Source organism: Schistocerca piceifrons, chromosome 3, assembly GCF_021461385.2.
Source record: "Schistocerca piceifrons isolate TAMUIC-IGC-003096 chromosome 3, iqSchPice1.1, whole genome shotgun sequence".
Classification (NCBI taxonomy): Eukaryota; Metazoa; Arthropoda; class Insecta; order Orthoptera; family Acrididae; genus Schistocerca; species Schistocerca piceifrons.
The window spans coordinates 145973601-145996813 of NC_060140.1; the positions used below are offsets into that span (position 1 = coordinate 145973601).

Here is a 23213-nt window from a genome sequence, read left to right on the forward strand (position 1 = left end):
GAACTGTTCGTGCAGATGGTTGTTGTCTTGCAAGCGTCCCCATCTGTTGACTCAGGGATCGAGACGTGGCTGCACGATCCGTTACAGCCATGCGGATAAGATGCCTGTCATCTCGACTGCTAGTGATACGAGGCCGTTGGGATCGAGCACGGTGTTCCGTATTACCCTCATGAACCCACCGATTCCATATTCTGCTAACAGTCATTGGATCTCGACCAACTCGAGCAGCAATGTCGCGATACGATAAACCGCAATCGGGACATTCTACAATCCGACCTTTATCAAAGTCGGAAACGTGATGGTACTCATTTCTCCTCCTTACACGAGGCATCAAAACAACGTTTCTTCAGGCAACGCCGGTCAACTGCTGTTTGTGTATGAGAAATCGGTTGGAAACTTTCGTCATGTTAGCACGTTGTAGGTGTCGCCATCGGCGCCAACCTTGTGTGAATGCTCTGAAAAGCTAATCATTTGCATATCACAGCATCTTCTTCCTGTCGGTTAAATTTCGCGTCTGCAGCACATCATCTTCGTGGTGTAGCCGTTTTAATGGCCAGTAGTGTACAATATGCTGAATCACGTTATTATAGCTTACAGTTTTGGAAATGAAAATACCTGGTGTTCACCTACGGGCACAACAACTGCAGTTCAGTATGTTGTGTTAAAATAGAAATGAGAAAATTTGCACTCTATTGAAAAAGATTGATGCTAGTTTAATATGCAATTTTCTACAGAACAAGAAAGACTGTATTATAAACTGCAGTATACTTGCACATGTGGAGGATGTAAGTATTGCCTTCTTCTGAATTTAAAGTTAACTTTGTTCTTAGTTGAAATTTAAGAAGATACAAAGAAAGAATCGTTTACGAATTCATATTTTTTACAGATATCTGGAATATGCTTTTTAGTGGAGTCAAATGTTAGGCTTTGAAATTTATTACTATATCAGCGTATTTCTCTTCCTATCATAATATAAAATATTATTGCTACATTCAGATATTCTACCGAAAATTTCATGGCAAACGTGGTTTAACGTGGGATTTTGAGATAAGCGTGCGACAGTGACAATCGTGTTGACTTGCTAGCTGGAACTAAATTTGCATATTGATTCGCTAAAAAGCTTTGTTGCTTATAAGATCTTCATTGAGGCCTCATCACAACGAAAGAATAGTTGCTTAATTCAGCAGCATCTTTGTCGCGAAGACAGTTGCGTGTTTGCGCAAGTGGCGGCGGCCTCTGGTTAGAGTTGTAGCGCGTGGCCACGTATTAGGCGCTGCCTTGACGTCACGTTGGATCCTGTTCAGCTTCAGGCGAAGCGATATTTGTTTTGGCAGATCGCAGCTCGCAAAGAACGAGGGACGCGGCGCCCTTGTTTCTGGCCTATGGTGTCCACGGACACGGCTTTTTCCCTAGACTAGACGTCCAAGTTAGAACGGTGACGCGCGAGTATTCACACAGACAGCCTGCCGATGCCACACATTGTGGCTGAGGCGGCACTTTCTTGTGGCCAGCTGTCAAAGGAAGCCACGTTTATCCCAAAGCCTCTCCAGTCGTGCTTAGTAAAATTAAATCAAGGAAACTAGGGTAACAAGCAATCAACTTTGTGTCAGCAGTTCATTACCTTGCTAGCTGTACTGGCAGTAGAATACTGTAGCTTAAAAAACAGGGGAATACGATGTTCCGGGCATATGGTGAATTGTCATCCTTTGCGGGACCACGCGTCTCATGCCGTGTGACCCACATCTTTCCGCGTAAATGATATATATGGGAACATTCCACTACTAGTTTTGACTGAAATCCGTTGGCGGAAGAGTGCAGTTGGCTCGTCCTTTTCGTTGGGCTCATATCCTGACATTATCGTCTATTCATCGATTAACACTTTCGCTGCGGCATCGGTGCGGGCGTGCAACTCTCCAGTGCGGCCCGGCAACGTGCGAGTGCGGGCCGGTAACACTCTGAAACGGCAAGTACCGCTCGGAGCCGACGCTCCTAAGCACACCTGAGCTACAGGATGACGTCAAGACCTTGTAAGATCTGTAGGCTCATGTTCTATACCGACTTAATGATGACACCTTTACTTCAAATAAGCTTCGACTGTATTGTAGTCATGTTTTGAAGTCTGTTTGCTGTCTGACACCTATAGGGGTCACACAGGCGTCACTGAAATGTTCATTAGCCGCCATTACGAACAATATACGTTCGATAACTGACCACACAAAACAAAATTTTATACGCTATGATGCTAGCTTAGACTCTGCAACTAGACAGTGAGCGCGGACGCTTATAAGCGTTAGCCGCACTGGCTCGTGGCTTGTTGTGACGCTTATAGGCGTCAGTCGCAGCGAAAGTGTTAAAGGACTGTGTAAAGACAGTGACTAGGACGGTAAACAAAATGGTGAGAAACGTTCACAAAAACTCGTTCAATAAAACAATAGGCATAATCAATCGCCAACTTCACTTGAGATACATAGCCGTAGTGCAGAAATCACTACAATCAAAAGCAATGGACAGTTACTAAACATAGCCTCCAGATGCATCCAGTGTTGAAAATAAAAGGAGTCAGAAAGAGATTGCACCTAGATACACGACAGGGTGGCGTCACTCCTCTTTCTCTCTCTCTCTCTCTCTCTCTCTCTCTCTCTCTCTCTCTCTCTCTCCCTGTTTCTCTCTGAGCGCATCAAATTTTTACATTGTTCTGTAAAACAAGTAATGTAACAAACGATTTTTCTTTCTCCTTCATTTTATTATTTCATTTCATTCTGATGTGTTGTTCATTTCTGCATAGCGTTTTTATATAATTTTGTTGCATTGCTTATATTTCTGTTATAGTTTTTGTCATTGAAGACTACATTTGAATACTTTATCATTTTTATGCACAACGCGTAAATTAAGATTTCCATGAAGTTGCGCTTTTACGCTAAAAGCGTAAATTTACTGTTTGTGAACTCCAGTCCCCTGTTGTAGATGCTCCTAAGTTCCCTATGCTCCCACTGGTAAATAATCACTATAGAAGCCATGTGCAAAAAAGGTCGTTGGTACCAAAATTTGTACCCTGGTTTGCGCCAATTCGTGGATAACAATATAAGGGTGAAACTAAGAGCAAGGGAACGGCGCGAACTTAAGACGTGACCTGTAATCAGTTTAACGCGACAAGCGTAATTAACTCTGAAATATTTCTTGAAGACACTTTGTGAATGTGCCGCTAGTAAAACAAAGGGTCTCATACCCATTATATTCATGTCGACATGTTTCAAAGCACGCTCTGTGCAAAACTACGTTAATTTGACCATATTCTCTCTATAATGGATTATTGAATCTGTGCATTCACGAATCGGTTACATTTATTTGTAAATAATATGAGGATGCAAGTAGGCCTTCCTGTTCGTAGCGGAGGCAGTAATGGTCCTCGAGCGCGGTGGATAGGGGACTTCCCCTTACTGCGTGTGGCAGCCCACGCTAGGCGTGGTGTTGCCCTTGCTGATAAACGATTGCGCAACATAGGATCACCAAAAGTATCTGATATGTGATCTGTGCAGCGTTTTAGAATAATTATTGCTGACCTACAGTGATCAGCCAGAACATTATGACCACCGATCTACTAACGATATAAAACCGTCCAGGCGTAAACTGGCGAGGAATGACTGCTAGTCAGACACGCTCTCGGTGCATGTAGTTTTGATGAGCGTGCTATCCGTGTGCAGAATGGGCAAAGCGCGCGGTCTATCTGAGTTTGACCAAGGGCAGATCGTGGTGGTCCGGGGGCTCAGCACGAGAATTTCGGAAACTACTCAACTTGTCGGCTGTTCGAGGAGTGCTGTGGTGAGTGTCTTCAACACGTGGCGAAACCAAGGTGAAACCACGTCCAGACGCCGTGGAGTTGGGCGGCCACTCCTCATTACAGATGTCGGACGTCGTAGGCAGGGCAGACTGCTAAAACAGGGCAGGCCGCTAACATCAGACGTTTACGCTGGGCAGAATACAAGTGTGTCTGAACACACAGTGCACCGAACACACTCCTAACTATGGGTCGCCGCAGCCGACGATCCACACATGTGCCAATGTTCACACCACGACGTCGGCAACTACGACTGAAATGGGTACGTGACCGTCGACACTGTACGTTGGCGCAGTGAGAGGGCGTTGACGGTGCCCGATACTTTTTCATCATGGCGATGGGAAGGCGCGAACCCGGGACAGAAGCAAGCTGGCGGCGGCTCTGTTATGCCCTGGGGAACGTTCACGTTGTCATCCATGGGTCGTGCATGGCACCATGACAGCTGAGGTGTATCGTACCCTGGTTGCAGTCCACGTACAACCTTTCATGACGATCATGTTTCCCGACGGCAGAGGCATTTTTCATCAAGATAATGCGCCATGTCACAAGACCTGGAGTGTTTTGTAGTGGTTCGAGGAACACAGAGGTGAGTTCCAATTGATGCGCTGGCGCCGGAACTCGTCAGATCTGATCAATATCAAACACATCTGATATGTGATTGAATATGGCGTAAGAGCTCATCGCGCCCCGCCTCGAAATCTACGGGAATTAGGTGACTTTAAGTGTGCAGATGTGGCGCTGAATCCCTCCAGCGACCTGCCAAGGCCTCATCACTTCCATGCCAAGATGCACCGCTGCTGTTATCCGTGCCAAAGGTGGACATACCGGCTATTAGATAGGTGAACATAATGTTCTGGCTGATCAGTCTATGTGAAAGTATCTAATACCAAGTTTATAAAGTATTTCTAGAGTTATTTCTCTATTTTCGTAATTTTTAAGGTCGCTGCAAGCGCTAGCTACAGACCTGAAATTTTCAGAGTACGCCTATTTTAACATAACTTTTTAAATATTTTCTTTACTTCCAAATTATCGAGGAAAATGTGATTTTCTACTGTAAAACATAGAAATGTGGAAATTTAACTGACCTTGAGAATTGATATACAATCCAGAAATTTCAGTACTGTTTTCAGCTAAGAAATTAATGAAGCCGTACCAAATTTAGCAATTGTAACAAGAATATTTTAGGATACAGTGAGCTTTAAACTTCCCATATTAAATTTGAAAGCTGTAGTCCGCAAAATTCTTAAAGTTTGTTAGTTCTATTTAGTAAAACAGACGGTTGTTAATTTCCCATCTTCACTTAAAAATAACTCTCTATCAAAAATAACATATGTTTGTTTAGTAAAATTTCAAATTGCAAAGCTGCAAACGATTTTCGAACGAAGTAGAGGCGTTTCGTAGTTCTAGGCTCTGGGTCGCACGGAGATACGTCTGTAGTATTCCTGCAGGGAGGCGGATCATTCGCCGTAAGCAGCCGCAGTGCATCAGTCTTGGTTAGCTGTTCAGCAGAACACTACATTGCGTGTCTCGGATGACCATAATGTTGTATTGCGGAAGGAACTTTTTAATCGCGTCACGATAATTTAGTTACTGAAATTTCACGCGTAATATCGTTGTGATTCTTTGTCTGGAAATGAAGAACTGTCACGGCCTTTTAATTCCAGCATGTTTAAGGTGTTGGTAGGAAAAATATGTATAAATGGTTGGCTGAATTTGGACAATTTTGATTCGGTACACAGTTATGAATACAGGATGATCTTGTTAATTAAAATGAAGGCATTTCATCACCCTAATGCAGTTTAAAGTGTAGTTTAGAAATTACTGGAACGACAGCTAGTTGTTTTTCAGCATAACAGTTGAGGTGTCATCAAGAAGACAGTACATTGTAGTTAATCAGTTTTGTCTGTTTTCTGCTTTTTCAGAAAACTTATCAGCTGGCTTTTTTCTTTCTTTTTTGCGTGAATGGAGGAAGAACAGGCAATCATCAGACTTCAGAGCTGACAGCATCGTCGCCCCATAGTAAATTCCACGTAGTATTAGTTACTTTACCGAATGAAAAGTGTGTTCACGTATTGTAAATTATTTAGCTGTGAGGTAATTAGCAAAACATAAATAATTGTATAAAATATTTGCAATGTTTGTGACAAAATAAATAATAGCATTGAAAGACATTTTCTTTGACTAACTGTGAAGAATACGTTCCAGTAATTTACCAGGTATGTAGGAGTGCCGTTGTAGCACGATTTGCGCCTCGTTTCTGACTAAACATTCAAAACTTCTCGCTGGCACCGGTCCATACAAAACGTGCTCGATCTATTCATACAAACTTGTATACTCTAATGTCGGATATCTAGTTAGGAATTTCGCACAAATTGCTGTAAACGGATGTTAACGTGCTGTCTACTGATTCGTACCTCTAATAATCTGGAAGCGTTCTCGCACCGGTTCGTTACAGATAGCTAACCATTCAGTTATTTGGCAGACGTTGAAATGAGATGTTCTACAACATACCGACACACATCACAGTTAATATTTTTTCTACCATCCACAAATAAGAGTTTATGTTTAAATGTTTTTAGAATGAGTTTTCCCTCAGAATGCTCAGAATGGACGCTGATCTGAAAGTTCCTGGGAAATTAAAACTATGCCGGACCGAGAGTCGAACTTAAGACCTTTACTTTTCGCGGGAAAGTGCTCTACCGCCTGAGCTATCCGAGCACGACTCGCCACCCGCCCTCACAGCCTTGCTTCCGCGGGTTCCTCGTCTCCCTCGTTGACGTGTGGAGGGTAAGAGATGAGGTACTGGCTATGGGGGCGGGCCGTGAGTCGTGCAGTCGTAGAGCACTTGCCTGCGAAAGGGAAAGGTCGAGGTGGAGTGCTGGTCCGTCACACAGATCTGACAGCAAGTTTTAAATGTTTTATTTAAAACCTTGAGCGACAGTTAAAAATACTTGTTGTGGAAGACCTCCTGCTGCATCGCCTATAAAAACATTTTCTTTACGACACTAATGCTGCACGATTTCTGGAAACGAACAGTCTAGTACCTCGCCTTTTCTTTTGTATAATCGTTAATAACTAATTAAAGATTCCTGTACTAAGTTGCTAAACTAAAGAGATCCGCACTAAAGCTTATTTTCCTCCGTTCCTATTGTGATTCATTAGTGGCATACTGCAAATCAGTTTCCGTGTTCTGCTGGACATTATCTCCGCGATAGAGAGCAGAAATATTCGTTTTGTGTGTAGCCTTTAACGAGACCATTAGGTACAGATTAACGTAATCTTACACAGTGGAAGGAACTAGTATCGTTAGCCGTCTGTAAATCGGGTAAGCCTATTGAAACGTAAATCGCATTACATGTTTCAGAATTACAGCAGGAAATAGACTAGTATGTTGCAATAATGACAGTCGCCCAGAAGAGTGCGTGGAGCTTTGCACCGATCCGCTTCAGTACTGTTAGCGTGTCCGCGTCCACTTCAAAAAATGGTCTAGGATGCTGATTAGGCTACATGATTTCATTTTACGAATGGTCAGCATAAAATTGACAGCATCTTATTTTACGACTGTAACTTTTTTTTCTTTATGCAAAGAGCTATGAGAACTGAGATAACAGTCTCTTGGTTGCAAACTTACTGATATTTACAAGTGCTATTCTTGGTAATTCTGATATCCAATTGGTTATCGAAGTTAGTCTTCAAGAATTTGTTTCTGTTGCGGCGTAAGTTTTATAGCTAAGATTGTTTTGAGTTTCTTTATGAAACTCGTGGTGCCATTGGGCATCGACGGCTCACTTCGTGTGGCGCTCTGCTTGCTGCAATAGAAGTAAAAAAAAAAAAACTCTTGGTGTGAGGAGCGGCAACATACTAAGGTGTCCAGTTTGCACATATGCTCGAAATCGCGAAATGCATCCGAACATGCCTTCTGAACGCAACAAATGTGTAACATAAAAATAGATTTATTCACATCGTAATGCTGATAAGGAAACGTTGCATATTCAAGTACATTCTTGGGTGCAACTACAGGATTACAATACACGTAGTGCGTTTCAAATCTGCGGTAGTGCCGAAAAATATGTTTTACACTTTTAAACGAATGTTATCGTTGTTGTCTTAACCTGTTACGTTTGGGACAGTATCACTGAGCCAAATTTCCTTACATGCTATCGCACGTTTTTGTGATGTAGAAGTTTAAAATGTATTAGTTTTCGCTTTAAAAGACTTGGACCAAGCTATTGAACCACACGAAATTCTTATTATTATCCTGAGAACTGAACGTAGGAGAGACAATTAACGTTACTCGACTTGTAGGTTTTGCACAAATCGTTCGTCAAAATTCCATAATAAATAACTTGGTGATTTAAATAGTATTAAGATCAGAAAATGTTTTACGGTTTTTGTTGGCAGTCTGAATTTGTTCTTGATTTGTTTGTATCTTAACAAACCGTATTTCTACGAAAATTCCCTTGTTGAACTTCACTGGCCTGTGATACCAATTACGGTTATGATAGCCACTGACAAATAAAGTAGTCGTCGTTTAGCGTCTTTACCTGAGATTAGAAACACAATCTCCTGTACTATTGGTGGGCGCTCGTACCCGTACGCATGCTTGTATTTGGCAGGGCTGTCTGTTGCATCTTTCGATTACAGCCTATGCTTATGTCCAATGTAATTAATGTACCAGTTACCATTGAATACTGCTTAGTGTGTTAAAACAGGACTCACATTTTTCTCTACTAACGATTTCGTTACTTTTAAAGAAGTTTATTTACATTTCTCTATTGGCAGCTGCATATAGAAATATTAACAGTTCATAGAAAATTGTGAGCGATTTCCTCGTATCCTCATAGTGAATAATTGAGTAACTGAATGGCCGCGTAAGGTAGAGTGTCATACAGCGTATGGCCAATGAAACAGTTTGTCCCGAGCTGAAAAGAATGTTGTTTTATAAAGAAATGAACAGAGGAAATGATATCCACTTGCAAGTACTCTGTGATGCCGGTACACAAGGTGGGGTGAAAAACGTTTTTATTCGATTCGTCAAAGATATTCCTAACCTTTTTTCATCTAAGTAACAGGAATGGTGGTCCTTGTAACGAAGATCAGTACGTTTTCGAAACGATTTCCAACATAATCTTCTATCTGAGCTCAGCAGAGGGGTAACAGAGCCGAGCAGCCAGAAACATTTGTGCCTTTTATGGGGACAATGCCATTTGGCAGAGTACGGCAAGAAAATGGTTTTCTCGTTTCAGTGAGGATCGTTTTGATACTTGTGACTCTCCATGTCCAGGAAGTTTGACGAACGTCGCTTAAAGGCATCAGTCCTTAATGATCTACGTCAGTGAACTCGAGAACTGACAAATGTGATGAACTGTGATCATTCCAACATCGTGCGACATTTGCATGTAATGGAGAAGGCTCAAAAATCGGATGTATGGATATCGCATGCTCTAAGCCAAAATCACAAAAATCAGCGGGTAGCCATATGTGCATCTCTGCTTGTTCATCATCGATTGACTTGTGAACAACACCGACCATTCAAATGGCTCTGAGCACTATGCGACTTAACTTCTGAGGTCATCAGTCGCTTAGAACTTAGAACTACTTAAACCTAACTAACCTAAGGACATCACACACATCCATGCCCGAGGCAGGATTCGAACCTGCGACCGGAGCGGTGGCTCGGTTCCAGACTGTAGCACCTAGAACCGCACGGCCACTCCGGCCGGCACACTGACCTTTCCTACGTTGTATCGTTACTGGTGTCTTTATGTTAACATAGGGAAAAGAAAGGAATGGTTAAGCCCAAGTAAAACAGCAACTCCGTGTACAAAGACGTAAGCGCATCCACAGAAGATAACGTTATGCTTCTGGTGGTGAGAGTGTGGTATACTATGAATTGCTTCTCCGAGGTGTAACCATCACTGGTGAGCTTTATTGTCAACAAGTGAAACGCCTTGCAGAGGCAATCCAAGAACAGCGACGAGACAGACTGCGTGAAGTGATGCTGCTCCACGATAACGCCCTCCGTCATACTGTTAGACTGACAAAAACGCTATATAGGAGTTGGTTTAGGACGTTACTCCACACTCACCTAATTCATTTGATCTTCCACCCTGAGATTTTCACCTTTTCCGCTCTCGATCGAACAACTTTCAAAGAACTTTCTTTCCGGATGAAAATGCGCCCACCGGCCGCTGTGGCCGCGCGGTTCTAGGCGATTCAGTCCGGAATCGGGCTGCTGCTACGGTCGCCGGTTCGAATCCTCCCTCGGGCAGGGATGTGTGTGATGTCCTTAGGTTAGTTAGGCTTAAGTAGTTCTACGTCTAAGGGACTGATGACCTCAGATATTAAGTCCCATTGTGCTTAGAGCCATTTGAACCATTTGAAAATTCGCCCCGAACATGGCTCGACAAACTCTTCGCCTAAAAACCACGTTATTTCTACAGTCGCGGGATCGAAAAGTTACCGCAGCGTTAACTGACTGTTGTCAATACCGAAGGAAAATATATCATTAATGACCAAAATCTCTGTTATATGTATCTGTTGCGTTTACTAAACCTATAGAAAAAAATCATGAACTCACGCATCAACCTAATACATTGAATAATTAGATTTTTTCTGTTGTTGTCGCCGTCTGAATGGTTCCAATCCCGAACGTTTACTTCATTCTCCGGAGATATTTCCTAGCCGCGCCTGCGTTCTTGTCGTGTCCGCTGTCATGGGCACCAGAGGCAGTCGTCTTTCCGGGAACAGTGGCTTTTGTCCAGCCTGGCGGCGATGGGTTGATCTTTCTGTGATCCTTGTAAGTAGGTCGCGGCCAGGATCTACTATGCTGTGTATGTGGAGCTTACCGGTGAATTTTGTTATGAGTCTTTTGGAGTGCGTTTGAACTGATAGCGGTGTCCAGTTGTCGAATCTCGGTTTTCTGAAAGTAGTCAGATAACTACGGAATATATTAATCGTTTGATTTGGAGCAAGGGGAACTATAACTTTGTGTAGCGGGTCATATCGAGACTGTCGACCATTATTTAGATTGATCTTAGTAGGGTAGGTGCGTAATCCTGTTCCAGCCGTTACACTTTCCTAGTAAATATCCGGAGCATTAAACTACATAATTTGTCTGAGTGTGTGGGTTCTATTCGTTCGTCAGACTTTACGGTTCGCAACGTAGATTAAGCTTGTCTCGGCAGCTTTAGTTGAGATGAAAAAAGATGACAAATGTATCTAGAGAAGCGAAAGTTTGTTGAACCGTCAAGACTCAACAAACTAATCTACATCTATACTCAGCAAGCACTTTGCAGTAGCGAACGGTCCGCAGGAAGGACAATTAGTGGTAAGCTACTGTGCGGGTTCGAAACTCTGTAATTTTGCATTCATATTTTTTTCGCGAAATACACAGGAGGTCCAACAAAGGCGTTTACACTGTTTGAACTTTAATAACTAAGGAGGTATTAATGGTAACCTGATCCAATTGCAGGTATATGGTGCTCTCATAACTAGTTTGTGTAGCCATTCATTTGTTTATTTTCAGGTACCAGTAATGGCTGGAGCAAAGAAAGTGGATTTTAAACTATTATTCGAAATGTGAAAACATGTAAGAAGTGCAGATATGATGGGGGGGGGGGGGGGGGGCAGAGTTTGCTACTCCGGTACCGTCACGTGTAACAGTAACGAAATTACGCGACAAATTTGAGAGGGAAGGAAGTGTGCGTTATCTGAAGTAGTTCCGTGTGGCAGGAAGAAGTGAGTAGCGAACGAAAGAGGGGTGGACGAAGTGGTACAAGCCTTCACAAGATCCGCAAGGAAGTCCGTATGGCATGCTGTGCGTGAATCAGGTCTAAGCAAATCAACTGTTTATCGCATCTTAAAGCAAGCAAAGTGAAGTGGATATCCTACATTCCCAGGTTGCTTCACGCGATGAATGAGACTATCAATCAATCGTCATAATCTGATGTCATTGTTTGGTTTGATGACATGACTTTTAAATTGAATGGAAGCATTAATTGCCGTAACTATGTGTACTGGACAAGTGATAATCCCCTTGTTACGGAAGAATGAGCTGTTAATCCCCCTGAGTTATCAATGTGGTGTGACATGTCTGTCAGGGGACATGCAGGATCTTAATTTTTTTTTAAGGAACTGTGACTGATGTAAAATTGCTGATGGAGGACATTTTAAACATCTTCGGTAACGCTGTGTCCATCTGTGTGACTTAAAAATTCATAGTTTTTGTTGTTTTTGTTCGAGTTATTGAAGTTCAAAAGGTGTAAACCCCTTTGTGGGACTCGCTGTATGTGGATAGAAGGAATTTATTGGATGACTCATCAAACAACGTACGCTCTCGGAATTTTGACAATAAAAGTTATCGTGATGCACAACGCCCGTTTTTTAGCGGGTGCCACATGTGTTGGGTGACGCTTTCGCCCTTATTAACCGTAGAACACTAAAGGGGGAAATGTTACTACACCATCATAAATTTCACTACTCCATATATCATTCAAGGGAAGTCATAATTTATAGTTTATAGCTTATTACAATTGTACGGTTTCCAGTCGTATGTCACATACAAAACAGTAAATATCAGATTGGCGAGAACCTCGGATTGATACCAACTGCAATCTTAAATTTTTCGAGGATTTAGTAATCTAGTGTTAAACGACACACGGATGAAACACGCTGTCTTTCTTTAGACCACCTATCTTCCCTGTATCAGTACTATCTGGAATGGATCCCTAGCTGATGGGTGGCGGCCGTTGTGGCCGAGCGGTTCTAGGCGCCTCAGTCTGGAACCACGCGACCGCTGGTCGCAGGTTCGAATCCTGCCTCGGGCATGGATGTGTGTGATGTCCTTAGGTTAGTTAGGTTTATGTAGTTCTAAGTTATAGGGGACTAATGACCTCAGATGTTGAGTCCCATTGTGCTCAGAGCCATTTGAACCATTTTTTGGTTGATGGGTGATATTCATATATCGGTCGAACGAGGATTTTGTAAGCTACCTCCTTCGTGGGTGGACTTCAATTTCTGAGGATTTTTCCAATGAATCTCGGTCTGGCGTCTCCATTGCCTAGTGTTCTGTGGTGGTTTCGCCTTAAATAGAATACTCTCAGATATTTAATGTATGTAATTGCTTGCAGAGACTGGTAGGAAATTATGTAATCATACGGTATGGAGTCTGCTTGCCATTTATGCGCAGTACGCCATAATCGACGCCTCACTGCGTTTGAACGAGGTCGTGAAAGAGCGCTACGAGAAGCTGGATGTTTCTTCTGCGATACTGCAGAATGATTTGGCAGGATTGTAGCCACTGTACATGACAGCTCGCAGCGGTGGTCATGAGAATGTACAGTCCCAAGAAGACTGGGCTCCGATCAGCCACTTGGCAGTACCGACAAGGAAGACCGTTGTGTTCGGCGTATGGTTCTTGCGCATCGTACTGCGTTTGCAGCAGCAATTTGAGAAGCTATTGGCACCACAGGACACAACGAACTGTTACAATCGGTTACTTCAAGGATAGCCAGAGTCTCGTAGCATGCATTCCACTGACCCCAAACCAACGTCATTTGCAACTTCAGCGATGTCAAGCGAGAGCTCATTGGAGGGCAAAGTGAAGATTTGCTGTGGTTTTTGATGGAAGCTGATTCTGCCTCAGAGCCAGTGATGGCCCTGTGTTGGTTAGAAGGAGGCCAGTTGAGGACTTGTAGCCAACCTGTTTGTGTGCTAGACGCACTGAACCTATACTTGGAGTTGGAGTCTGGGATGCGATTTCGTATGAACGCAGGAGCACCGAGATTGCAAATTTGTACGTCAATCCGGCGATTCGACCTGTCGTGCTACCATCATGAACGGCATTCCAGGGTATGCTTTCCGGTGATTCGACCTATTGTGTTGCCATAATGAACAGCATTCCAGGGTATGTTTTCCAGCAGGATAACGCTCGCTCATATACTGCTATTGTAACCCAGCATGCTCTACGGAGTGTCGGCATATTGCCTTGGCCTGCTCTGTAACCAGATCTGTCTCGAATCGAGCACACATGGAACATCATCGGACGAGAACTCATCTATAAATAGAATTAACTATCTATGAATTGACCGACTACGCGGAACGGTTATGGAACTCCATCACACAGACTGACAAATGGTTCTGAGCAGTATGGGACTTAACATCTGAGGTCATCAGTCCCCTCACAGACTGACACTCAGCACTTGTACAACACAATGCATGCACGTTTGCATGGTTGCATTCAACATTCTGGCAGTTACACCAGTTTTTAATGGTCAGCCACATGAGTGCTAAAAGGAACTCGTTAAGCTTCAGTTACACGATAAATCAGTCTATTCTAAAAGCCGTAAATTCAACTAAGTACCTAGGTATTACAATAACGAACAACGTAAATAGGAAGGAACACACAGAAAATGTTGTGGGGAAGGCTAACCAAAGACTGCGTTTTATTGGCAGGACACTTAGAAAATGTAACAGACCTACTAAGGAGACTGCCTACACTACGCTTGTCGGTCCTCTTTTAGAATACTAGTGCGCGGTGTGGGATCCTTACCAGATAGGATTGACGGAGTACATCGAAAAATTTCAAAGAAAGGCAGCACGTATTGTATTATCGCGAAATATGGGGGAGAGTGTCACAGAAATGATACAGGATCTGGGCTGGAAATCATTAAAAGAAAGGCGTTTTTGTTGCGACGGAATCTTCTCAAGAAATTCGAATCACCAACTTTCTCCTCCGAATGCGAAAATATTTTGTTGACACCGACCTACATTGGGAGGAATGATCACCACGATAAAGTAAGGGAAATCAGAGCTCGTACAGAGAGATAATAGGTGTTAATTCTTTCCGCGCGCTATACGAGATTGGAATAATAGAGAATTGTGAAGGTGGTTCAATGAACCGTCTGCCAGGCACTTGAATGTGATATGCAGAGTATCCATGTAGATGTAGAATGCAGCCGCAATTCACATTGGCAATGCGCTTACCGTAACCTGCGATGTTTCAATATTAATTACTTAAATATGTTTCCCAGACAAACGTATTCCCGAAATTTCATTGCCGTACATTAGTTATATTTTAGTGTTGGGATTTTTTTTTCGTCAGTGTATTTACATAGCGTGATGGTAGCTGCCGCAGCAGTTGCCGGCTGGGACGCCTCACTGACGAGCGCGGAAGGCGGAGGCGGCGGCGACGCCGGGGGCGGCACGTAGGCCCGCCAGAGGCGCCCGCTGCCCCCGATAGCGCCGCGGGCCGCGCTAATTCGGGTGGCAATGCCACGCCGCCATCCGTCCTTGCGCATGCCGATATGCAAGCCAGCTGTCTTACGTAACGCTGGATCTGTGTGACACCCACTGGCCCCGGCGTGCCTCTCTCGAGTCGCTCATTCACGTCGATTAACTGGCCTACGAGAAGCCTCGGACGTCTCATATCGTCTCGTGTGTACTGGCAGGCGCTACGACGATAGCCCAATGAAAAAATTCGCGCGCGAGGTACATTTGCTAGCTTGAAAGAACGCTATGAAGGCGGCATGCAACAAACGTCAAGTTGGAGTGTAGCGTATACCACAACTAGGATACCCAAATGATTAGTATTTCAGCCCAACCACACAAAGCAAGTAGGAATAAGACCAACAAAATTCCATGTATAAGGGAACACAACGCAACGGGTTTCTCGTTCAGAAAATACCAATTAGTGTTCATGTTTGTAAAGAAGAAAATGTGCTAAGCGTCGTGTAAGGAGTAATGTCTATGAACACAAATCGAAATTCGACATCGACGGAATCTTAGCTTAAACGAGAGAACGATTTAATTTTCCGTGTTGGTCGGGAACCGACAACTGAATGCGTATATATAATCGACGGTTTCAGGAAGGTCTTTGTCAAACATGATTTTAGCAGCCCCGCGCAAATTACGCCCGAAGGATAAACATGCTGTTCGCTCGGCCGTGCAGAATCGTACAGCTATGTACCTTGAGTCAGGGAATGGTTCAAATGGCTCTGAGCACTATGGGACTTAACTTCTGAGGTCATCAGTACCCTAGAACGTAACTAACCTAAGGACATCACACACAACCATGCCCGAGGCGGGATTCGAACCTGCGACCGTAGCGGTCGCGCTGTTCCAGACTGTAGCGCCTAGAACTGCTCGGCCACCAAGGCCGGCGAGTCAGGGAATGTGTTTGTTTATAGCAACACAAAATGCGCACGCACGCTGGGACGACGTCTGGAACACCACGGACTGTCGGCACGTCGACCGCTGTTACGGCTTCTCTTGACGAGGCAGCAAAGAGAGGCGCCCCAACGAAAAGACAGGACACAGGAATGGGACCACATTGTCTCTTCAGTATGTTCCAGTACAATATGACGCAAGATGTATCCCTGTGTGGAGGCTCCGAGGAGAAGGACGAGTATTGCCACACTGCGCTTCGCCATCTTCGAAGTCTCGCGTGTGACGTTATCTTTCAACATTATAATGCAGTACTGCATATCTCCTATGCTTTCTGACCTATCTCGATACAATGGGTTTTAGCCGGCTGTCCCGGCCAGCAGTTCTCCAGATCTGACACCCATTCCAAACATTTGGAAATGGGATGCCGAGGGACTGCCTCACTATCTCTCACCAACCACCACGGTTAATGGACTCTGATATAGAGTTGGACTGACGTACGCGCAGTTGCCTAAGAAGTCCAGTTCGCCTCAGTACCCATCCGTGTTAGAATAATTGTTGCTTCCAGATGTGTCACCTCTGTGTAATATATTTCGCACTTTCTAGACCCTCAAATCACTGTACTGTAGAAGTACAATAAGCAAATTTTCATTTTTTACCATGTAGTCTGATACTACAATTTTAATGGCCAGCATTGTACGAGGTATGTGACAAAGGCAACGAGACTGATTTTATATCTACCGAAGTTTTTATTTTTTTCAAACAGCGATATTGTCCCCTCAGAGAAGTTCTCTTCGGCAGCTATACACCGACGGAGTCGTTGTTCCTAGTACTGGTAACAGCGCTGAAATGCTTCTAATGGTAGGGCCTTTAACATGTCGGTCGCAGTCTTTCGAATGTTCTATAGAGTCCCAAAATAAGTTCCTTTTAAGACATTTTTCAATTTCTGGAAAAGAAAAAAATCACGAGGCCTTAGATCAGATGGACTATGGAACAAAAGGAATACCCGTTGAGGTCAAAAAATCCTTGGTGTAAATGGCCATGTGACATGGGAAGTTGTTTGATGCAGCATCCACTTCTCTGCAATGTCCAGACTCATTTGATTCACCATTTTGCTGAGCCTTTCAAGGACATTTTTGTAAAACACTTGGTTGACAGTTTGCCCACGAGAAACAACTTCTTCATGCACGTATATCCCAGTCAAAAAAGCTAATCAGCAATGTTTGATCTTTAATTTGCTCATTTGATCTTTTTCCGGCAGAAGTCTCAGTGTGCCACTCCTCACTTTGCTATTCTGTCTCAGGATCGTACTCAAAAATCCAGGAGTCATCACCTGTGATCACACGAATGAACAATTCGTGGTCAGTGGCAGTCCTCTCAAAAAGATCAAGGTACACGTTTCTTTCATTTGTCTTCTGCTCAGCTGTCAAGATTTTCAGCACCATTTTGGCACAAACTTTTCGCACGAGTAAACTCGGTCAAACTTTAATTTACTGTGAAAGTGTTAAACATTTCACCCATCAACCTTATTGTTAAACGTCTGTCTCATCTCACAAGGGCACGCACACGTTCAACGTTTTCGTCTGTTTTTGATAAATAAGGTCTCCCTGAGCGAGATTCGTCTTTAACGTGTCCTCGGCCTTCTAAAAATGATTTGTGACAGCGAAAAGCTTGTGCTCTTGATAATGAATGTTCCCCATAGACCTTTTTAAAAGTCACACTCGCGGATTCACCGAGTTTCAAATGGTTCAGATGGCTCTGAGCACTATGGGACTTAACATCTGAGCTCATCAGTCCCCTAGACGTAGAACTACTTAAACCTAACTCACCTGAGGACATCACACACATCCATGCCCGAGGCAGGATTCGAACCTGCGACCGTAGCAGCAGCGCGGTTCCGGGCTAAAGCGCCTAGAACCGCTCGACCACAGCGGCCTGCTCCCCAAGTTTTACGCGAAACTTGATGGCATAACATTGCTATAAATTGCGGTGTTCCATTTTCGTAACACGGAACTGAAGCTTGTAACTGATCATGTGGAAGGGATGTACTCACCTGTCTAGACAAGTGACAACACAGCGTTGACAGACCGCTCGCAGTGTTGCTAGTCTCATTACTTTTCTCCCGCCTCTCTTATTGGAAACAGGTTGCTTTGGAATTGATAAATATTCATTCCACCCCGGTTTTCCGCTATCTCGAAAGCAACGATACCGAAAACCCTGAACATGCATGTTAGACACGTAGCAGAAGATGATTGAGGTTTAAGGTGTTACATTAAAATTTTAAGATTGCAGCTGACGTATTTCAGGCTGCTCCGTTACAGTGCGGTAGACAGTCAGTTTAGCGCGCAGTAGCGTCTGTTTTCGTTCTTCCGTCGCCTTCCGTCTCGGGTCCGTGCGCGTAGGATGTTGTAACTGAGTCCTGTTTGCGTTATTCTTAAACGTGTTAAATCACTCGCAACTTCGGCAAATGTGTTTCCACACCGCTAGCAGTTCGTTGCAGTGAATAAGGTCGGCCACATTTGCGACAACAGGCCTATGTTGAAACCAGTTACTGACGCACGCACTGACATTCTCTGCACCAAAACATAGTGTTGCTTGCTTTTGCGTCGCGAGAGCTAAGTGTCTTGTCTTGATGTCAGCTCATGTGCGTGTGCGTCTATAATGTACTTGGGTGAGAAATACAGGAAGATGAACAAATGGGAGAAATGACAAAAACAGATTCTTCGAATTGTTGTTTTGTTGATGCTACGAGGAGAATGCATCTGTACTAATATCATAAGGTACATAAATGGAGAATTGTCCACGATGAAGAAGTTTTTCCATTATTCGTTTGCAAATTGTATAAGAAACAACAAAAATAGATTCAACATGGAAATCGAAATCTGACTCTCTTTGCGAGCACAGTGACACTATTAAAATTTTTCTGCAGTATTCATTTGTATGTTCCATTATGTTCCCAATGCACTGCACGGGGAATTACAGAATGGTTGTTCCAACAAAGTCACATCTCGTTTCTTTCTTCGTTCTCATAAAAACATTGTTGTAAAAACTGAGCTATTGCTCCAGATTTAAGGGTGCTGCTGTGACAGGATGCTAAATCGAAAGTGACAAAAAAGTTTTGTTGTGTTACTGAAAGGCATTGTATGAATTCATTTCCTCCATGCCGCATGAGAGAATTGTTATTTCTGACTTGGGCAGTCTACTCTATATATCACAAACACAGTATTATCGCTTTGTGAATGATCTAATTATGCATTCAGACCGCTTTGGTCCATTGCAATGCAATTTCGACTGGACGTCCGGCTTCGATTCCCGGCGGGGTCAGGGATTTTCTCTGCCTCGTGATGACTGGGTGTTGTGTGATGTCCTTAAGTTGGTTAGGTTTAAGTAGTTCTAAGTTCTAGGGGACTGATGACCATAGATGTTAAGTCACATAGTGCTCAGAGCCATTTGAACCATCTTGAACTGGACGCCCATGTTGTGATTTTCCGCTAAGTCATGAAGAGATGGAATTCGCCATACATGAAGGCAGCAGAAACAGTGATCGTATAGAGCAGAAGAAACGTATAGCAACTTCTGAGATATAGGTAGCATCTATCGCGATAGACGAGAAGCGTAAAATTGCCAGGGCTCGTACTACTTACACGATAAAATCTGCATTATGTTGCAACGTTGAAGGAATACGTAATCAGTGAAAAAGAAGGATTTAACTTGTTTTATGTCTGGCGGTTTTCTTTGCTGACAGTTGTGGATCTCTGATTAGGCAAATAAAAATGAGTTTTTATTTTTGACTTGCGTTATGGAGCCAGATTTGAAAGAGAATAGGAAAAGAATTGTCGAACACTGGAAATGAAACTTATCTAAATAATAATAGTGAAATCCAACAAGTGCATCAACGAATGATTTTCACTCCAGAGGAAGATGGTCAGCATCATTATCCGAGTTCGTTCGGTGATTTTTCCCTAATTTTCTTTTGGTTAAGTGCTTCAAATCATACTTATTCAGTTCAAATCCCACCCATTTAATGTTATCTTTTTGTGTCTTGATGTTTAGACATGCATGTCAGATATAATCGATGAGTACATTTCCTTACAACTTCACAGTAATTTATCATCCTCAAGCAGTGTGATGTCCATATAAATCTCTCGTTTCAGGTGCTGATGCATTGGTAGTGACATCTGTTCGTTGACATCTTAGCTTCAGCAACGTCCGGCCCAGAGGTAAGTAAAAAATTTTAGCTGTGATACTGAATGCATTGATTGACTGTGTAAATTATATACTTTTTTTTTAATAAGATGACAAACATATGCGGGTGATCGTATGGTTTTAAAATGCTCACAAAGCCTAGGGTAATTGTGGATTGTATTGAAATCTATGTATCAGCGGGCGGGCTGAAGTCGAGAGGGACAAGTTCAGCCGCTCAAGTTCTCATTTTTCATTCTTACGTGTATTCAATGTATATCCCACCACGTACGACGGGAGCGTACATCCAGAAAGAGAAGGATAAAGAGATAAATACAACGAGAACAGTCTGTTCGATAATATTTTATGCTGCAACCAAATCCGAACGTCCAGACAGAGAAAATAATGAAAACAATATGTTTTCCTTTCCTGCATCCATATCCGAAATGTAGAGTTGTCTCTCGGAAAGATCGTGGAAATCAAATAAATAATCAACCAATTGAGCCGACACTGCACTTACCTTATACAGTTGGAGTTATCTAAGGCTACGAAAGACAAAATCAATGTCGTCGTAGTCATTGGAAATGAGAACCACACTGTTATGCAAGGCAGAAAAGAAATCAGTAAGTAACAGACGTTGCTAGTACGAATCCCATCTAAAATAGTTGTTGGCTTCAAGTTTTCCCTTAGTATTTGTCTTCACAAATTGCTCCAAGAACGACAGAATGGTAATATACGAGTGTATGATTATGCAGTGCGAAGATAAATTCATCGCTCGCATCCTTGTAAAATAGCAGTACAAAATCTGTTTGTAATGAAATTGCATCCTGTGCTTATGTTCTCTAAAAAATGGACGTAAACGAATAACGACATGGAGACACTGTATTTGAATCCAGGACAAGGATATTTGTTCAATAAAATGAGGCAACGACGCCCTATTATTGCAATGGGTAGTGTGTTTGGTTCCGGGTGTAGGCGGTTTTGTTTATGGTTCAAATGGCTCTGAGCACTGTGGGACTTAACATTTGAGGTCATCAGTCCCCAAGACTTAGAACTACTTAAACCTAACTAACCTAAGTACATCACACACATCCATGCCCGAGGCAGTATTCGAACCTGCGACCGTAGCAGCAGCGCGGTTCCGGACTGAAGCGCATAGAACCGCTCGGCCACAGCGGCCGGCGGTTTATTTATATTTGGTCATTTATTTCTGCCCAATAATATTATAGCGTACACTGTTTCTTGGACTATACGTGTCGTACAATTCCGTAATACAATGTTTTTAACGAAGAACGTAACAGTGATTGACTATACAAATTATAAATCTCCTTGAAGAGTAGTGATCATTTACCCAAAACATACCTGTGATAATACAGAAATAACTATGAAACTTACCGAGTCTGCCGGAGTGGCCGAGCGGTTCTAGGCACTACAATCTGGAACCGCGCGACCGCTACGGTCGCAGGTTCGAATCCTGCCTCGGGCATGGGTGTGTGTGATGTCCTTAAGTTAGTTAGGTTTAAGTAGTTCTAAGTTCTAGGGGACTGATGACCTCAGAAGTTAAGTCCCATAGTACTCAGAGCCATTTGAACCATTTGAAACTTAGCGATATTGTGATATTATACGAGATTCAGTATTTTAACAACTCAATTTCTAGTGATGCATATTATATTCAGCAAGATTATCCAGACATAATGCGCTAATACTCGCTCTTTCATACAGGACGCAAGCAGTGCGCCCGACGTTATAGGCTCCGATCGCTACATAGGCACCAGTTTCTGAGACACTGTGGCGGGTCGATTTTAGACAACAAAAAATCTTTCTCCTTCAAACTTGTAATTTGTATGTGAATATTTTTCAGAGAACTAACAATTAACGAAATGACCTATTGTTATTCCATTGAAGGAGAGTGCAAGAGGACACACTGTCGATGCATCTATGACAGTATTACGAGAGGTTTTGATGGTACTGCATTTCCCATGCAGAGGCTGTTGTTGTCACTAATGACATTTTTCAGAAGTCAAACGTCGATTGGTTTATGAGGTCAGGTACCCATGCTTCATCAGAAAGAAAGAGTATTTCATGATCAACCTCCATCATACTCAGACTGCATTATGTGAATTGGCCAATCGCTGCACTGTCGTTACGTTGCAAGGCTTTAGTTCGAGTTTGTGCACAGCTCTGCAAGCGGACGCTACCGACACAACAGTCTCAAGTACTAAACTGCGCAACGTCTTTTTCTGTTTTCTTTTCAAGGTCGTTACCAACTCGCCTGTATTTTGATCAGCGCACGTTTAACACTAATGTAAACAAGTGCCCGATCAGCACTCTTGAGTTGGGCGCAGTGCAACTACACCAGATGTGACGCCACTGGAAATAAGCTCTGTTTATGTATCAATCATTTCGTTGTTATTCCAGCACGAAAGACACAATGAGGCACACTAAGACTTTGAAAGTTTCCACTGTTTTTGAGAATAAACATGTTTAAAGTTTAAGTTATGTGGATATTGTTTCAAATCTCATTAGACAGCCCTCTTCTCTGTCCTGATCATGTGAACTTGATCGTATGTGCTGCGAAAATGTATGAGGTTGGTTCGTATCTGCAGCGGTACATAGATGCGGAAAAGCATTAGAATAGCGAAAAACAGATGGTGCTTAATATCTTCGAGAATCTTTTGGAAAAATTCCATCGCTATTGATACGGCAGAATCCAGAAATAACTCCTCAGTTTATCCGAGTTTCTGTGTCGAGGTATTAAGTGCGCGAAAATAAATAAATATATGAAAGTAAACAGGCAAATAGTGTTTGTAGGAAATTGTGAGGACTTTTTGAGAAGTGCTGTCTGGTTGATATGTGAGAACTGTGTAGCTGGATGCTGTTCTTCATGGGCTACTAGTCATGTAGCAGATGCCAACTCTAGTTGCGAATTAGATTCCGCGAATTCTGATTTGAACGGCAAGGACTGTAAGTATTGCTTCCTATTGCTTCAGTGTTTGGTTTTTCTGTGTCTGCTACTTGTTCTCTTTTCTAA

The 23213-nt window shown here is 43.0% G+C and overlaps 1 protein-coding gene across 1 annotated transcript in view; it reads left to right on the forward strand.

The window, feature by feature from the left end:
• LOC124788470 (peroxisomal leader peptide-processing protease-like) overlaps positions 1 to 23213 on the forward strand; it is a 1192842-nt gene that overhangs the window by 307111 nt on the left and 862518 nt on the right. The window contains exon 3 of the mRNA XM_047255741.1: positions 20155 to 20220. The gene's annotated coding sequence lies outside the window, so the exon portion shown is untranslated. The remainder of the gene's footprint in view (positions 1 to 20154; positions 20221 to 23213) is intronic.